Genomic DNA, 13,728 nt, shown 5'->3' with positions numbered 1-13,728 from the left:
TTTATTAACTTTTGAATATTGACAAACCTTGCACTCCTGAGATATATCTTATTTGATTATGGCGCATATTCCTCTTCACATGTTGTTGTATTTGACTTGCCAGTATTTTGTTGAAGATTTGGGTCTATATTTAAAGAGTATTGGTCTGTATCTTAAAGTTTTCTTGTGATATATTTGTTTGGTTTTGATATCAGGATAATAATATAATTGTAGTTTTATATTTTGGTAAGAAACAAAAGATAAAAAATTTAAATTCTACCTAAAATGTTAAAAATATATAGAATTCTTAGTAATAAAATGAAATGAGGCATGAAGAACTTTACACTAAAAACTTTAAAATGTTGCTGAGTAGTATAGAAGACATATATAAATGGAGAGTGTATGTTTATAGGTTTGATGGTTCAATATTGATGTCAATTCTTTCCAAATTGAGCCTTAGATTCAACACATTCCCAATCATAATCCCATTAAATTGATTATTTTTAGAAACCATCTAGCTTATTCTAAAATCTATCTAAGATTTTAGAATAACTAGGATATCTAAACAAAAGAAGAACAAAGATGGAGAGCTTAACACTATCTGATTTGAACACCTACTATAAAACTATAGTAATCAGTAGTGTGGTACTAACATAAAAAGGAACAAAATCAGTGGAACAGAAGAGAGAGTTGGAAGATGCACACTTATATGGTCATTTGATTTTTGAGAATAGCATCAAGGCATTCCAATAGGAAAAGGAAAGTCTTTTCCACAAATAGTGTTGAAAGAATTAAATATTCTATATAAAAAAATATATATCCTACCCTGTCCTCACATAATATACAAAAGTTAATGCGATATGTATCATAAATCTAAACATAAAAGATAAAACTATAAAGCTTTTCAAATAAGCCATAGCATATTTTTTTTGACTTGAGGATAAAGTTATCTTAGAAAGGATACAAAAATCAATGCCCACTAAAGAAAAAAATATAATAAGTTAAACCCCCAAAATTAAAACTTCTGCTTATAAAAATACATTATTAAGACAATGGAGAGGCAATCCATAATTTGGAATTGGAAAGAAATAGTTGCATATGTGTGATAAAATACTGTGTGTGTGTGTGTGTGTGTATATAAAAGAATATATCTTATTGCAAAAAATAAAAATAACAACCCAATATAAAGATGGACAAACAATTTAACAGATACTTTACAAAAGAACATAGATGAATGGCCAGTAAACATATTGAGAAGAGTTCAACATATTAGTCATCAGGGAAGATGCTATCAGATCACAATGCAATATCAATACAAAGCCACTGGGATGGCTAAACTTGAAGAGACTGACAATGCCAAATGCTGTTACGGATGTGGAATGACTAAAACTATCATCTACTGTTGGTGGGGATGTAAAATGGTACAATGACTTTGGACAAAGATCTGACAATTTCTTCTAAAACTGAATATATGCCTATCTATGACTAAAATCCCACTTTTAGAAACTGACCTAATAAAAATGAGAGCCTATATTCACAGAAAGACTTGTTCAAAAATGTTCACAGCAACTTTATTCATAACAGTCAAAACCCAGAAAGAGCACATGTATCCATCCATGGATAAACAAATGGTGGTATATTCAGACAGTAGAAGATCATTCAGCAGTACATAGAAACGAACTACTGATAAACTCAAGAACAGATCAACCCCAAAAACATATGATTCTATTTATATGAAGTCCTAGAGCTCTAACTGACCTGCTCTGCACAGGTGGGAGGTAGGGATGTGCTGGGAATGGATATTTGGGAACTTTCTTGAGTGGCACAGATTTGGGTGGCTCAGGTGAGTGCATTTGTCACTACTCATGGAAATGTACATTTGAGATCTGTGTGTTTTACGTATATACATATGTAAACTTTACCTAAAATCTTTTTACTTCAAAAAAGATGAGTCATTTAAAAAAATCATAAACTTTGAATTCAAGTAATGATACATATGTCAAAGTATTTTGGGGGAATTGTAGTGATGTCTTCAACATACTTTGATATGTGCCCACAAATAAGATGGATTTATGAATGGATAGAAGGACACATGATGCATAGTGGTGAGTATATGGTGTTCACTGCAAATTATTTTCAACTTTTTGTATGGTTAAACATTTTCGGAATAAAGTATTGCAAAAGGAAAAAAATCCTTAAAAATTTAGTCTTTCACAATGAACAGTAAATAAAAGTTAAAAGAAAGAAGAAAGCAATGTCAACTTCGTAAGTTTTTGGCCACGTGAAAATAGCTAAGTTATTAAATAGTCTAAGTCTAAATTTCCTTAATTATAAAATGTAAGTGAAAAATAATCCTTTAATACAGAATCTTAAATTACTATATTTGCTAATATATGTAACAAAGAGTTCCTAGTATTACTATGCACAGAGTAAATGTTGTAGCTACTATTTTTAGTGGAGTATGGAGTGCCTGTGGCCATAAACCCACAAAAATAAAATGTCTCAAAAACTGAAGAAGGAGGACAATTTTTGCATACTTTGTTAAAGCAATTGTTATATTTGGTGCATAGATAACATCAGATTCACCATGATTTTTTTCTATGGGTAAAATGTCATTTATTAGGACCCCTAAGTGAATGGGTTAGTTGAAAGGAAATATATTTTTAAAAGCCCATAAAGCGTATTTTTAAAAATGGTATTTCCTTAACCTTCATTCCCGGAAAATGTTAACATGTGGCATGGTACATGCTAGGCTCAGAAAAGAAAGCCTGCCAGATGCCACAGCAATAAATAGAGTGGGACCTTGGAGAGGAAATGTAAAATGAGAACATGTAGTGTTATGTCTCAGAAACCCTTTCCATCTGGTATTTGGCTCACTGAACTTAGGGGGTTTTTGGAAATTCACCTTCGTGGGCCACCTTTAATTAACTCTCTTACTTATTTGGTTAGCAACCATTTAAATTACCACCTACTTTGGGCAAAATTCTGTGCATACCCTCCAGGACTGAAGCAAATGAAACTGGGTAAGGTAATTTTAGGAAAAAAAATTCCAAGTGCTGTCTAATGAGAGGTTAGTGCTATTTATAGCCAGCCCCTGTCTTTTTCAATATTCATTTAAAAATTTTAATTTTTGCATTTTCAGTCAATAGATTAAGCAACTGCATGTGTTCACAAATGATGGGAATTCTAAGACAGGAAAAAAGGTAGCAGAATTTGTTATGTGGGTTATGTCTTACTTTGCTGAGACATGCATAAATAAAAATACATTTTAATAATTTATATTTTCTTTTCTAAAAGAAATTATTGAAGCATAAATTATATTTTCAATAGTGCTTATATTTTTATAAATAGAGAGTTTACATGCAATTTTCAATGTGATATCTTATATCTTTTAATTTGATATCTTTTATACTTGCAATTCAATATTTAGTAATGTTTCTGGTAAGAAAACTGGGCTTTAGAATGTTGAAAATCATTTCATCTTACTATGATTGCTGTCCTTTGGACTGTCAAATATATATACTTCATGACAACTCTAAGAAACTGTGATTAATGGCTTTTTACCCAGCATTTTAAAACAACAACAAAATTATTTTAAATTAAAGGAAAAGTACATTCCATTTCCTTAACTCATCCTTATTTTGGGATTATACTTTCTTTGCTAAAGTTAAGAATGGGCTTTCTAACAGTGATGGCATTGTTCAGTAATAGCAGTCCTTTGTGCTTGTGCAAAATTTCAAATGAATGGATACGGTCTCAGACATTTTATCTGGAAAACTTTTGCCTATAGGGTTTCTTCAAATGTCCCTATTTTCAGAAAAGAATTTAGAAAAATGTCTTCCTCATAAAAGTATGTCATTCCCTTGTATCTATTAAAAAGGAACTCCCTCTCCTGCCTCCAGCACACACACACATAAACCCTGTGCTGTCAACAGAAGCTAAAAGAAAATTAAAGAAGTGCTGGCTGCATGCCAGATTCTGGGATCACAGGGAAGAGAAATCTGGTCTGCAATCACCTCTCCTTGCCCTTATCTTTTCCTCTCACTTCTCTCTACTGGGCTGGGAGGCTGGGCTGTCTCTACTCGGTGACCTCTTTCTTGAGTGGAGACACAGGCTGGGAGTCAGGTGCCCAGCACTTTAATGTCTTCTTATTCTTCCCCTTGAGTGAAGCTTTACTGGCAGGAGGAAATAAGATGCCGCATGTAAGTGAGAATACTCTGTCACTTAGAAATCATCTTTCTGGGTTTCGCCACTGATACACCTACAATCTTAAACCATCCTTTCAATTTAAATAGTAATGAATTTATCAAAGTCTATTAGGAGGTCTACATTCAAATAAAGTTTACCACCGATTTTAGGTGAATACACTGTTTCCTAAATTAATACAAGTTGCTTAGGATGGTAAAAGGTCAAACTTTTATAATTCCTTCCACTGTGAATCAACTTAGAGTAAAATTACTAGGGCAGAATCAGGGATCGTGATGCAGGATCAAGAAGGTTTTTGTTGTTGTTGTTGAGGTGTTTATCATCCACAAATTTATACTATTGTGTATACTTCAATGTGTAAAACCTTCTTTGAAATGAAACAGCACATAATTCCAATGAGTCTGCTCTCTCTAGTTCACCCAAATTAGGTAGGCTTCCCTGGAATAATTTTGTCTCTTTTATAAGCATCCTTGAGATTCTTTGTCCTTAATTACTCATGTCCATGTCTCAAGTATTAAGAGCACACTTGAAATTTATGTTTTTTCTAAATTGCTAATGCTTATTAGCTTTGTTTTCTGCCTAGACCAGTTAACCTAATTTCTTCAACACTTTTGGGAAAAATGCATTGCTTATCTTTTTAAATTTTGCATAGATGTTACTGTATTAAAGAATCTAAATTTGGATTTCAATTTACTCAAAGTTGCGGAACCTCTAATCTGAATTAAAACTGCATTTATTTTTTCACTTTTTTCCATTCTATTTCAAATTTTAATAGAAACTTTCTCAAATAGTATTTGAAAAAACTTATACTCCAACAACATGACTGATCTTTCTGCCAAGCCATCAGTGGCCTGATTCTTTTTATTATTAATATTATTTTAAATTCTATGTATCCTGATATAAAAGAAAAAGAAAAGAAAATATAGAATGATGACAATAGGCCTATTACTGGACACATTTCCTGACTTTTCTCTGCAGCTTCATCTTCTTGGCTGGTACCAGAAGCCAGCTGCTCCCCTCCAGCTCCTGAGAGAAGGGAGAGAACGGGCCTGCAGAGGCAGAGAGAGGAAGGCAAAGAAGGCTCCAGAGCTGGTGATAATTTGAAATGAGTCCTGTGCAACAACTTGGAGGCAGACAGATGGATGGAGCAGCTATTTGTTTTTCTAAAGGAAAATCCACCAGAAATAAATTGTGTACAGTTTGCTGGAATTCCACCATAGTTATTAACAAACATGCCAAATGAGAACCCAAGGCTATCTGCAGATCTATCATTACGATGGATGCTGGTAAAATCATACATTTACTCCTAGAAAACATGACTAATAATCTCGTATTGGGAATATTAGTACTACCAGAAGAAATTCTGCTTAAAAACATATGTGGGCTACAATTGAAAAGCATTTCCCTGCTGATTCTAGACATACAGGAGAGCCTGACTAGTATGGTTATACCCAGCAGAGCAGCTACAGTGAATGTGTGCATGGATTTCTGACAGAAACCCTATTTTCTGAAGACTTATACTCAGTACCGAAGGTCTGGCTGAAAACTAAACTTGGCACAAAGCTTAGGAGAACTCTATCAAATACAACAAAAATAAAGATTAAGGGGCTAAACCCCTATAAACTTGACCTTCAGAAAAGACTAGAGCATTGCTTGCAAGGGAGACTAAAGGAAATTCTCAATACTTACTAATTTTTTTATATAGAAAATTACATTTGGCAAGTAGTAAGATAATTTCCAGTGTAATCATTTCCAGTATCTTGAAGGGAATAAATAATTAAAGAGAGCAAGAATTGAACTGAGGAAAGGCTCTGTCAATTCTAGAAATAATTGCCTTTGCTTCTGAATTTTTCAAAGTTGCAATATTTTTTAGTGGTGTCAACTGGCTCAGCCCATAGTCATATACAGAACTATAACTGACCTAAAAAAGCTTTAATCTCTTAGAATAACAAGAAAGAACAGAATTTGAGAATAGTCTAAACTCTAAGATGAATAGCTCTTAGAATTTTAAGGGAATAGACACTTGTTTTAGAGTCCTCAGTAATCTGAACAGAGACATTAATTTTAATAACTCTTGGGGATTAATGTTCTCAGTTAACTCTGATTTTCCATTTGTTTTTAGACATCAGTTTTCAATCCTAGGAGGTCTAAATGTTGAAGTTGAGTGTTCTAGTAGATGAAAGATGATTACTAGGAACACTAAGATACCTCCAAGTCAAATGACCATGTAACCTCTACAAAATTTGTTACTGTAACCTCTACAAATATTTATTACTTTGTTTATTCACTCAGTCATTCAACAAAGATTTATTTAGCACATGTTAGGCAAAAAACAAAACCATCCTAAAATCTACTAAAAAGTTCAAATATATATTCATTTGAGGACCTTAAATAGCTCCCAATTTTTTAAGGCACCCGACACTAAACAAGCATTTAACATGAGATAGATCTTGAAATCGAACATTGAATCTAACTTTTAATAAATCAGGCACATTTTTTCTAATGTTATTATGAAACCAAGAGACAAAAGGAAATTTTTGCTTGGTCTTTTGGGAGAAAACCAAAACCAGCTGACCTCTAAATGACAGAGTGTAAAAATCAGGCAAAAGTACTTTAAAAAGTATCTCTCATGGACACCAGTTCAGAGGCTAAGGGTTGTAAGTAATTCTTTCCTCTTTTAGTTCTCTTGTGCTTGTCTTTGTTCTATTTCTTTTGTCTTTTCTCACTGTTTAGATACAATTACACTTAAATTAGATGGAATTAGTAAAGCCACATTAGAAACTGCTCTTAGGAAAAATCAGTAGAAAAGGACAGAGGTGCATCTAAGAGTAACAACAAAACAAAGTAGAAATCTTTGTTGACAGGTATAATTTAAAGAACAAATACTTTAAGTGCCTATTCTAAGGCAGGCAGGATGTAGCAATACCACACAGTGAACCCCCGTGTCTACTGAGAACGATAAAATGGGGATACGGAGATGGTTGTCCAAGGGAAAAAAAGACTGGTAAGTGTTCTGTTAGGAGGAGGTAGATATGCATTATTTGTAGAAGATTATATAACAATCAACTATTATGAATGAGCCAGCTATTCATGTATTAATAGGTAATTCTAAAAAAAAAAACTTAATATTGAGGAAAAACAAATTACAAAGGTATAAACTCAGCATGATCTCATCTCTGTGGACTTAAAAATAATATGCCACATATAGAGAAAGACATATATTAGTTATGGATAATAAATGTGTATATATCCATAACTCATATGAATAAAATATAATAATACAATATAATATAAATGGATGGTGTACAATAATCTTGTTGTAATTATGTTACTTCAGGGGATGGATGAATAGGAAGGATGGTGACTTTTTTAACTTTAAAAAATAGAGATCCAAATAGCAAATATGGTAGTATCAACATTTTAAAATATGAGGGTAGATAGATAGACTTCATTATTTTCTGTAGGTTTAAACTATTTCATAATATAAATTAATATAGTTTTTACATTTTGTTAAATAGAAGAATGCTGCAGAAATTTAGGAAATTAGAAGGAGCTATTCTAATAAATCCAGTTTTATTTAGAGCCTGAAATATCCAATGCTAATTATTTTCTGTCTTTAGTAAGAGGAACAATGGAGAGTTAATGTAGAAGAAAGGACTGTCCTTGATATGGTAAGTCAGAGGCACTTTTGTTAAATGGATGGTCACTTCCAGATGGAAGTGAATTACCGGAACATAATTATATTGAATTCTCTAGCTTTAAAAGAGTGTTTCAGCTTACACACTATCCATGTACGTTACTCTTTTTCTTCCCTACAAGATGTGAATGTGAGGTTTAAAGGACACAGTTAATGGATGCCACATTTTCATTGCTCTTAAAAATGTAGTTAGAGTCTGAATTTTGGAATAACAATTTGTACACTTAAAGTATTGATTAGCTCTTCAAGACCACAGTTGACTTTTTTTTAAACCCCTCACAAAGACTACCTTTTCTTTCAAAATTGTCATTAAACATTTTCTAATGTAATTCCAAGGAGCTCACTGGGTGCTGGAGAACTCTAGCAGGAAGGGAACCTATGAACATTTTAATAACTTTGGATTATCTGTAATTTTTAGAATTAATAGAGAGAAGCTGGAGAGTTTTCTGTTGTTTTTTAACGATCACAGTGCCAAATAAGCCTGAAACATTTCACTGGTGACACAAGAGTCATTTGAGATATATTGTCAAAGAGGTGAAAATATGTCGCAGATACAGATGGTATTACAGAGCACACCTTTTTCTGAAAAAGCAGTCTTCATGCATGAGGATTAGATATATACCCACAATTAAAGGGCATACTGATCTACAATTTTCAATACTACATCCTTGTATTTTATATTATATGCTATTTTTCTACTAGTAGAGGGATGTGGTCTCATAAAACTAATTTTTATTCATCTGTGTTTATAGAACTAGTTGTGCATTTCAGGAAATGAGAAACTCTAAGAAGTCAAATATAATTTGCCCTGTGTACAAAAGAAGACAGGACAGGAAAATAATCATGTTTAAAAAAATCTGGCTCAGGAGCTCAGTCATAAAGCTCTAAATAATTAAATAACAAGATAAGGGAAGGCTTTGATGTTATTATATCATTCTCTGTAAACGTACCCTTGTTATAGATGATAGATCTTATCATGTAGGATTCATCATCTGTAAACGTACCCTTGTTATAGATGATAGATCTTATCATGTAGGATTCATCATTTTACTAGAAAGCAAAGAGTCCTTTAGTCCAGCTCCCATTTTCAACTCTATCTCCTGTATGTATTTTAGCCAAGGCTTATATTAGTTATGGATAATAAATGTGTATATATCCATAACTCATATGAATAATCCACATTATGAAGTGTAATCCAAATTAACAATGGAGATACCCCTACTTAGAATTGTATCTTTAAGTCATGAATCCTTCTCATTGTTGAGTGACCTCTGTACTAGGGAACTCAAGGATTTCTTAGGTTAAATACAAAGAAAATCGTGGTGAAGAAAATTTGTTTTTCTAGGGAAAGCTTGTGCCTGTGTCATGGTGAACATCTCAAGAGATCAGAGCCTTAACGAAGCTTTCGTGGGAGTAATTTCCCAAAGTTCAATTGTTTTTATGTTCTTTCCTTTTAATTTGTAACTTTACTTGAGACTTTGGATGAAGTCGGAGAAGTAAGTCACCCAGTCACTTCCCCATTCTCTGCATGCGTGAAGAATGAAGCAGGGGCCACCAACACAGAAGTGAGGGGAAAGACAGAAAAGCTGATGGAAGGCGGGTGAGGCAAGGGACATGTGCCAAGGGGAGAGAGAGCTGCAGCTGTAACCAAGGGTCCTCTGAGCTCCCCACAAACTGATCCTCCGATTTCTGAGGAAGCCTGTGATGTGGAGTAGAGTTGAAACTAGGGTACACTGTGAAAAGCAAGTGAAAAAATATCCCTTTGTTACTTACTTTGTTCCATCTTTCTTAGGATTCAGATTCTCTACACCTTCGTCCCTCAGGGACTGAGCTGACGCTTGTGTGACATCAGGCTCACCATTTCCTCTGGAGTCTCAGTCCTGTCTTTTCCCTAAATCCGCAGACCTGGTATTTTCCTGCATCGAGTTCTGATCTTATCTTTCACATACCCATGTTCCCATACCAAACAACAGGGATCTCCTATAAACACCAATGCTGAAATGCTGATTCTCCAAGAAGGCACCCATCTGTGCATGCTAGTGTGTTCCTAGACAGCTAGAGACTAAATGTAGGCCCAAAGTAGGAATATGACAGAGTGGGAAGAAAATGGTACCCAAGGTTAAAAACTGGATCCAGGCCCAACTCCACCCTTTGCTCAACTCTACCAATTTCAACATTCTCAACTCTAAGGAGTCCGTAGTCTGGGCAGAGCTGGTCTCCCTCCACAGGAAATGCGAAGGAGGTTTGAATGTGGTTATCACAGTGACGGGTTGGAGGGCTGTAGGCCTTTCGTTCCTGGACACCTGGGCTATTAACCATTCTAAAATCCATGGGACATTAAAAAAAAACTGCCCCCCTTAAAATGTCAATAGTGGCCTCACTGAGAAACACCAATAGATTATTTTAATGCTCCTTCAGCCCATCTGACTCTTAACATTACAGAATGTAGAGAACTTAAGAGACTGGGCAAAGAACTGTGAGGATAAATAAAATTTTGGATTGTGTAATTTTGCAAGGAAAGTTAAAGAAAATGATGGGTTTATCTCTCCTGAAGAGGAAGAGGATGACTTGAGAACAGTCGATGATGAGATTGGCGGGGGGCGGGAGCAGGGAGGGAGGGGGTGGTACTCTAATAAATCCACAGAAGAAACAGATCACCATGCCAGGAAGCCAGGAATTACTTAGGTTTTCTTGACCACAGGTTTCTAACAAAGGAGAATTTATATTAGGTTTCAAAAGGAAAGTGGATGCCTGGGTACAAAGATTGGAAAGCAGATAGATTCTCATTCGTTTCAGACAGTTCAAGTGGTAACCGACCTGTAGACCAGGAAGGGACATTTAGGAGACTTCCCAGCACTTCTGTTTCTATGGATACACCTATTAGGTTTCTGCGCACTGCAGTTCCCACCGCGTTGACAGACTGGGGTTGAAGAGGGAGGCACAACTACCCGTCCCCCCTACATGTACAGCCTGCCTCACATTGCAAAGCGAGTCACTCATGCAGCCCACCGCTGAAGGGCGCTGTGGGAAAACTGGACTCTAGCCCAGCACTGCGGTGAAATCTACTTTGATTTCTCAGTAGAAATAAAAGAAAAAAAGAGAACCCACAGTAAAGGGCTAGGAGGGGTGAAAACATTTGTCACCATGGACAGAATACAAGTCCAACCAAACGAAATGCACACCTACAGAGAAAGATGTGTCATTCTAGAGAGACTGCTATATTCCTTCTCCTTTGCTTTTCATTTCGTTTTTGTCCACTCCGTGTTCCAAGCTTTATGCACTCTCCTGTTTTATTTACCCGTCTGTGAAAGGCATGGATTGAATTCAGCCTTTGGTTAGGCCTTTGTCCAAAAGTACTTTCAAAATAAAAGTCTTTCACTTGGTACTATCTCAACAGCAAAGCATGTACTTCCAAAACGAAATGCTTGTTTTGCAGCTGTTTCCTTGAGTAAGCAACAATACTGCTAGCAATTTTTCAAGCTGTTAATATGCAAACATTAAACAACAACATCATCTCTGTTCTATCATCTTATATTATAGGGTGAGTGAGTACCCCTTGGTAGGACTAAATGAAGACACTCTGGCCACTGAGACTTTATAATTTGAAAAATGTCATAATGATAATACTAGTTGGTATTGATAATAAAATTTTGATTTTCAATGTTTCCAAATATAATTCATCCACAAGGTCTTAACTAATTGAAAGTACTTAAGAAAATCTGATAAATCTAGACACTCAATATAAATTTATTGAATCCATTCACTCAAAGTTTATGAACAGCAGAAATAAAATTTGTTTTAGGCCAATGTGGGGGATATTTTGTTTTTAATATCCTTGTAACTTCCCACAGAGCATACAATAATAAGTAGGAGAAGTGGCATATCAAATTTCTTTTCATTTCTATCTACCTTCCGTAAAATCAAAGGATTACAATCTGTGTATAATCTACTTCCAGAGTTATTACAAAAGAATATGACTATTATCCAATTTTAAAATATCCCTTAAAACATAGTATCTTCAGTGAGAGAAATAAAAAAAATTTACACAAACCTTAAGACCTCCAGCAGATCAGAAGACAAATGTGTTCTTTGGAGATTTGACTGAAACAATGTCGTCACAAAAGTCTTTTAAATGGAAGCTGTTCACAAAGGAAGTCCCATGGAAGACTGTGTGGCTTTGACATGCCAGATGCTTCTGGAAGGAAAGGAAAGTACACCCTAAGGAAATGTCCAAAAACGATTACTATGAAGCCCAGCCATCGTGGTCATAAAGTATTGTATGAGCACCTACTGTTGGTATTAAAATAATGGTATTAATTTGTTAATTTTGTACTACGAAACTTTTCTTATTCATAAATGGCATGGTGGGACACTAACCATTCAGCACTGTATCCGAAATGTCAGGAGTGTTTTATTAACTGAATGAACTCTGCTTTTCCCCTTCTCTAAGCAGGCTAGGGATGGAGAATCATGGGCGGGGTGTGCACATGGAGGCAGCAACAGTAGGATTTACTGAGCTCCAACCAGCTGTGAGGCACTGTGCGAGGGGCTTTGTATACATGCATGCTTTAAACTAACAGCAGCCCTGTAGCTGAAGAGAACCAGCTCTATTTTACAGATGAAGAAACTAAAGAAACCTGAGATCAGACTTACAACCTGAGTCTGTCAAAGCCCAGAGGTCTCCAGACTGGCTCTTTCCCTCATGTCACTCTGTGGCCTGTGTGATTTGGAAAAATACTTCACAAACAGAATTAACAAGAGAATAGATAATCCTGCAATGTGCTGAATTAGTTCATATATCATTAAGTTAAGAAATTTTCTTTCTTAATTTGCTTTGGTGTTATATAAAGTATTGCCTTAGGCCCCACAGAAACACAGACACCAGCTCTAAGCAGGGCATTTTCCTCCCCGCTTTCCTCCTTAGGCAGAGAACTCATGGCAAATTCAGTAGCCCCCTTGTTAACGTTTTGCTGTGGGCGTGTGTGCTGTGTTACATCAAGGATAGCTGTGCAAATGGCTTGTTTTCCTCTGATCCCTTGCATGAGCCACTGTTCCTTCACTGTCACGGCGAAAGAGAATACCGCCTTTCCCTGAGGGTTTTCCTGATACAATTAGAGACAGAGCTTACACTTTGTGTGAATATCAGTGTATCCCCCAGCAGCTATGTCCATCCTAACAGCTGATGGTGACTGGGCAAGGCTTGGCAGGGCTCCATCCAGATTTCTATTCTCATCGTTAATCAAATATCTGCACGTTTTTGTTGTTCCGCTGCTGAACAAGAGAGTCCCTCAACTTACCCTCCACCAGCTACCCAAGCACCCTCTCTTACAGTGTCTTTCAGAGTCACTAAACCCCAATTAATCACTTCAAAATTGCCCCCAGAGTTCCAGCTCTTAATGCCATAAACTTCTGAGTTCTGAAACTTTTAGCCCCTATCCACACTGTGCTTGGGAAGCTCCTCAGCAAGGCTAGAGAATGATGGAGCAGGAAGGTCACACGTAACTTTGAAATATTTTTATTTTTTGGCAACAAAAGCTTACGGCATGAATAAAGAAACAGGGAAAAATGATTGATAGCATTTTTGGAGTTTTGTAGGACTGGAGCCTGGGATTATTGCATGGGGAAAAAAAAAAAAGAACAAAGCCCAACAGAGCCAGTTTATCTTTACATGAAAGAAGAAGAACTTGACAAAGAATGGGAAAAAGTATTTGGACCACAGAATCTAACCTAAACACCAAGAATACAAAATAAACAGAAACGCTTCTTAAAACCTCATATAACTAGCATTTTGTTTTCTTCATATCACTTAAGAGCGAAGTTTCAGTTAAATGCCTAAACTTGTAGAC

The 13,728-nt window shown here is 35.5% G+C and overlaps 1 protein-coding gene across 14 annotated transcripts in view; it reads right to left on the bottom strand.

Moving 5' to 3' along the window:
* ENOX1 (ecto-NOX disulfide-thiol exchanger 1) overlaps positions 1 to 13,728 on the bottom strand; it is a 572,438-nt gene that overhangs the window by 249,973 nt on the left and 308,737 nt on the right. For 7 of the 14 annotated variants that reach the window (XM_057494467.1, XM_057494476.1, XM_057494468.1 and 4 more), the window contains one exon: positions 11,934 to 12,077. The exons of 5 other annotated variants lie outside the window; for them this stretch is intronic. The gene's annotated coding sequence lies outside the window, so the exon portion shown is untranslated. Of the gene's footprint in view, positions 1 to 3,995; positions 5,941 to 11,933; positions 12,078 to 13,728 lie in introns of those variants that run through there. 2 more of the 14 variants (XM_057494471.1, XM_036932414.2) reach the window with 2 other exon arrangements.

The sequence above is a fragment of the Manis pentadactyla genome, chromosome 17 (assembly GCF_030020395.1).
Source record: "Manis pentadactyla isolate mManPen7 chromosome 17, mManPen7.hap1, whole genome shotgun sequence".
NCBI lineage: Eukaryota > Metazoa > Chordata > Mammalia > Pholidota > Manidae > Manis > Manis pentadactyla.
The sequence above is the reverse complement of the archived record's forward strand: the minus strand, read 5'-3'. Positions and strand labels throughout refer to the sequence as shown.